This window comes from Passer domesticus, chromosome 7, assembly GCF_036417665.1.
Source record: "Passer domesticus isolate bPasDom1 chromosome 7, bPasDom1.hap1, whole genome shotgun sequence".
Taxonomy (NCBI): domain Eukaryota; kingdom Metazoa; phylum Chordata; class Aves; order Passeriformes; family Passeridae; genus Passer; species Passer domesticus.
The window spans coordinates 46,881,541-46,887,328 of NC_087480.1; positions in this window are offsets into that span (position 1 = coordinate 46,881,541).

Here is a 5,788-nt window from a genome sequence, read left to right on the forward strand (position 1 = left end):
AGGGTTCATAATCTACTTTCCTTCCAAAGTAAAGGTAAATTTTTCTTTGAAATTAAAAGAAATCTCAAATCACTTAATGCTTTCTTTTGACATTTTACATGTTTAAATTGTTTTCTCATCTAGAATATAACATGGCATTAAATAAACCACACATGAGTGCTTTATAAAGGAAAAACTGAAATACTATATTTCATAGCTATCAATCTGTCTGACAAATAATGAGTTTCTGCCACCTCTATATTTCTTTCTGACTGGTATGGGTTGTTGGAGAAGTCAGCCTGGCATTCTGCAGAGATCCTGGAACTACATTTTCTGAAAAAAATAATGTCCCACTGACTTTTCTTTAACTGGATACTTAGCTGTAGACATTAGATCTGAAATCAAATGTGCTTATAATCCAATGTAGAAGAAGACAGTTCAGTATAACACATGTATCTCATCTGTAGCTGTTGTTTCCTTTGTGACACCCAGGGCCAGAAACTTGACCACAAAAATCACTGCAGCTCATTGACACCAACTGGTCTGCCATGATTTGCCCAGGTGAAGATAATCCCTTAGATCTGATGTTGGTAAAGCATCCTCACAAATGTGAGCATGAACCATTTGTGAAATGTTTCTGCTTTCAGGTTCAAAGATTAAGATAGCTATTACCCTTATTTATACAAAACACCCCATGCAGAGAATGCCTTGATTAAGCCTTAAATCAAAAGCTAAAGCATGTGAAACAAAGGAGCCTCATACACCTGTTAGGGGAAAATGTAGGCTACTAAGTGAGCACCTATTTGCATTATACAGTATGTTCTCCAGCAGGCAGAAAATATACTGCAAGTCAATGGTCCGTCAGCTTCTATATAGAAGGGAAAACATTCTTGTGTTCAAAATTGTGGAAATATCAATATTTCAAAAGGTAGTTTTACGGTTCATTCAAGCACTGATAAGAAATCATTACACTTTTTAAGAATATTGATGATTACGGAGAGGCATTTAATGGAGGGAAAGCCTTTTTTTGCAGTTCGTTAGTTTGTGCATGTCTAATTGACTCTTCAAGACTCTTTTGCATGAAATCCTAAACACAGTTTTAACCAGGTAATTTTTATACCATTTATCAGCAAGCATCTCCACCTTATAGTAATTTCCTTTCTATGTCTCCCCAGTGAGTACTGTCAAGCTCTAGACAGAGTTCAACGCAGGAAATACATGAAAAATCAGCACTTAAATCACCTATTATTTTCCTACAACTGTAGGCTTACCAAGGAGATGATTTAGTAGATTAGACATTAGATTTGGAATATGTAGGCCCCTGGACAAAGTAGGTTCACCTCTTTGTCTACCAGGTTATGAGGATTCTTTCAGTGGTAGCTATTAGATCCTGCTTGAGTTATCTGGGCACTAAGAGTGGGAAAAAGGGGGTGAAAAAAAAAGTGTAAAAACTCTACCAGCTCCAGTGGCACAAAGCAATGCAAAGGTACCCACTGACCTGCCTGAAAGATCCATGTTCCCAGTGGGGTTGTGTGGGCACTCCCTCCTGAGGTTTCTCCCACTTAGCAGGCTGTGGGCTATCTAGGGCAAGAAGGGCATTATGGTACAGCTGAAAGCACAAGGATGGCTGTGCATGTGGAAGGCTCTGGCTGGGCTCTGCAAAACACTGTCATTAAACGTGACCTCCGAGGCTATGGCGAACTTCTGCGGTATACAATCAACTATTAAGTCAATGAAATCATTTGTATCAAAGATATTGTGACACTGTCTGAACATGGGAATGGAAAATAAAAAGACAGCCCCGCGTGTACATATGGTCATGGTCCAGTGCAGTGAGTGTTACTGCTTGGTTTGCTGAAGCATACTGGACAAGCTTTAAAGCTTGTTATTTTTGCAAGAAGTACAGTGGAGGAAACATCTGATGTATCTTTCAGTAAAAAACACAACCAGAACCAAGGCAAATGTAAGGCAAATATTTTGCAGTTTCAACATCAAAAATGACACTCTATGCAAAGCTCCTGTGATTACAGAGAAATGTCTCCCCCTGTGAATATTTCCCATTTTTATTCACCTTGGTTCTTGCCCCAGAAGTTTGAAAGCAGAATTACAGACCTCTGTGCAGAGCTCCTGTTCTCACACATTTCTAGGCCCCATTTTGCTGAACCAACAGATGTGGATCATTGGCATGACTCTGACAAGCTCTAGGATTTTAGTTGCTTAGTGGCACCCAGAGCCTTTGGGGATTTCCTCAGCGTTATTGAGAGAAGCTCTGGCAGCCTTATCAGCAGGTGTGCACTAGTCCTGGTTGCTCCCAGCTGGATCAGGAAGGCATCATTCACCCCCTGCTCCTGCTGGGCCAGACGTGGCACAGCCAGCCAGAGGCACCAGGGCACTCACAGCTGCTGGCTCTGCCTCCTTGCCAGCTTCCATGGGGACACAAATGCATGGAGATCCCCTCTGGTGGAGACCAGGCTGCAGAGCCCATGGGGCTTGGTGCCACCTGGGGTAACCCACATGGGACCCTGCAGGCCATCAGGTATTTTTCAAAAGGTCCTAGAGGCCAAAGATAACATGACCCCATAGCCTGCCTATGCTTTTGTCATATTTATTTTTTTTTCCAATTCCTTATTGTATACAATACACGTGAGATTGGATAATAGCACCAGGCATTTGTTCCCATATTCAGCTGGAATGAATGCATTATCTAAGGGAAAAGTGCACAGAACTGTACTTGTTGACTTTTGTACTCTCTAAACCCTTTTAAATTTAAACAGAAGCATTAACACTCTCTCCCCCTCCCCCTCCCCCCAGAAAACAAAAAACCAAAAAAACCAAAAAAAAACCCAAACCCACCCAACCAAACAAATCATAAATACCAAGAGGATTACTCCATCTGTGGTATTATTACTCACTCTTTGGTTTCTACCAGGTGGTAGGTCAGGCTGTGGAAATGTTCTCTGTTAACAGCAATAAAGTTATTTTACTGGTCTTCAAATTCTTCCTTAAAAAATTCCACTCAGCCTATTACCAAAAAAAGAGAGAGATGTTTAGAGAGATAGCATGCTTAAGACTGCAGGCATTGGGGCTTTCTCTTGTCCCAGCAGAGCTGAGCACATTTCCTTGTCCCCTTGTGCTCCTCATGTGCTGGCAGACAGCCATCAGCTCTTTGGGGCTCAGAGTTTCATGGTCAGGGCCAAGCACAAACTGCTCCCTGTCCATAAACAGGACAGAGCTACCTTACTATGAAGAGTGACTGGAAAGGTTTGGTGAACCAAGTGTGGGATCCCTGTCCCTTCCAGTGCAAACTCATGACAGTGACACCAGTGAGTCTTTCTGAACAGGAAAGGAGTTGGACCCACGTTTTCCACCGTTTGCATCACATACACCTTCCCACTGCTGCCAGCTCTGCAGCTGCCACAGGCTGCTTTAAATATCAAAGCCTGAAGAAGCTGAGCTCCTTTGCACTGTGACTTAAACCACCTCTGGGATTGCCCAGATCTGGTGAAGGCAGCATTCTACTGTTTTATGTAGTGGAAGTCCCAGATCCAAGCAAAAGACCATTAACAGAGAAAACTAGATTTCTATTAATGTGCTGCATAAGTTCTCAAGGTACCTCTTTACTTAGAGATGACAAGTATCCCTTTCTTCTGGAAAGCCAGATAGATGTGTGCATGTGCTGGGGGTGATCAGGGATTGCAGCCAGATTGCCTGCCCTCCTGGCTGCTTTTAGGCATATATAGCTGTATTCCTACTCTGATTCACATAAAAAATCCCCCATCTCTCTCTCACCTGATAGCTGACTTTTTTTTTTTTTAATAAATAAACTCTTATCCTTCCACTTGCAAGTTGGTGTCTCCAGAAGTGTCCATGTAAAGATTGGTGTTACCTACCAGCAGCTGCAGAAATGATAATTGAAGATGTATCTCCACTTTGTCTATTTGTAGCTGCATTAGAATGTGTTGGTTGTTAAGAAAATGCAGTGCCCTCATCAGGGGGTTTAATACCACTTAAAATTTTACCTAGATAATCCACATCAGGATTAGTGACACTGTGAATTAAGGATTTGGCAGCAATAAAAATGAGTTACCTCACAAAGGACCATTATGTGAGAATGATCCCTAAACCTGCACCTCTGCCACACATGCACTAAAAATACCCTGCTGACAATGCTGTGCAAAGGAGCCAATTCTTTCACACTCAAAAAAAAAGTTCCAGCCTTAATATATTTTTATAGGAACTGTTGTGGGATATTAAGGCTATGTAAATCCATTAAGGGTTTTTCTAACCTGCAGATATTCACTGTAAGGAAATGTATGCCATGCTCTGTTGGGTGTGGATGGGGAAAAGCCCTTTTAGGGACATTCACAGGGAAGTGAGCCAGATAAGTAGAAGTTTACTGCCCTATTCTGACTCAATCCTAGAGTGAATGTTGTATTTTTAGGAACATGCCACTAGCACTATGTTGTGAATTTTGGAAGAAAGGATTGTCTGTCTGTCTTTACCTCCTTTGTCCCAGAAGAGTTGTCCATATAAAAATAGGTCAAATATATTTACTCCCTCTTCTCCAATTCTTTATCTGCTGAGAGGCTGTTCTGTAGGCTTCAGGCATCTCCTGCAAAGAGGTAACACCCCCCACGTTTCCACAGTGGCCATATGTAGGGGAGCCTGTCTCAAAATTAGGCATTCTGGAGGACACAAAGTGGGGTGGGCACAATGTCTTCTATGACTCCCTGTACAACAGCTTGGAAGTGACCATTCCCTACACTGAACTGAGGCATTATTTTATTTTTGATACCTCAAAGCCTGTACAAAGTGCAAGTTTTAGGCAGAATATGCTGAAACTGAAAAAAGCAGACACATTTAAATTTTACTCTGGCTAGTTCAGCTAATCCCTGCAAAACAGGAGTACTGCCAACATTAATTTTTCATCCAGCTAACTCATATTGAACATATCATCACTAGTTACTTAAAATTGAATCTTTTTTTAATAGAAAAGTTGATACTGGAATATGAAACATGAAGTAACACATCATTGTTCTGCAAAAGACTAAGCTTTTAAAGATAGCATTGTAGACTGGAAACAGACTGAAAAAGGTAAAAGGTTATTTCCAACATTAAAAGTAATCTACATGTTCACCAAAGCCTAGATCATCTCAAAGCAGTAATTATTCACTGACTGTAGACAGCCTTATTTTGATATTAGCTGTATGTTTATTATTCATCACAGCAGATTATCACAGGATTACTGCAACATATTTTTCCTTTCAGTAAAATCTTATTTTCAGGTAACCTGGACTTTTTTTGTCCCCCTTCACAAAATCTGCTTTCATCAACCTCCAAGCCTGACTAATAGCCAGTTACTTCAGTTTCCACAAGATTATCCCTTCTTGCATTTTATACAAAGATATCTAAAACTCTTATTTTTTTTCTATAGTGCAAAGCATACTTTTAAAATTCATAGCCACCAAATATGTGTGCATGATAGCAAGAATGGCTGCTTCTCTTTCATACTACAGGGCAAACAGCCAGACTTTAAAGGCTCCATAATTAGGGACTTTACCAGATTGTAACAGAAGATGTATTTCCCTATTTTTGCTGTAAAGTCAATTATAAATATGCAACATTCAAAGTGTGAGTGACCAGGCTACACTTAGCAGACATAATAAGACTGCAGCCAATTAAAACAGAAAAAGGTTGAGTTCTCAGTTTTCTGCCCTGTGTGTTTCTGATGATGACACAACAACAGCTGTGAACTCCCAAATTCATCCCAGAGAGGTGGCTCAGTCTAGGCCCTGCCAAAATGAAGGCT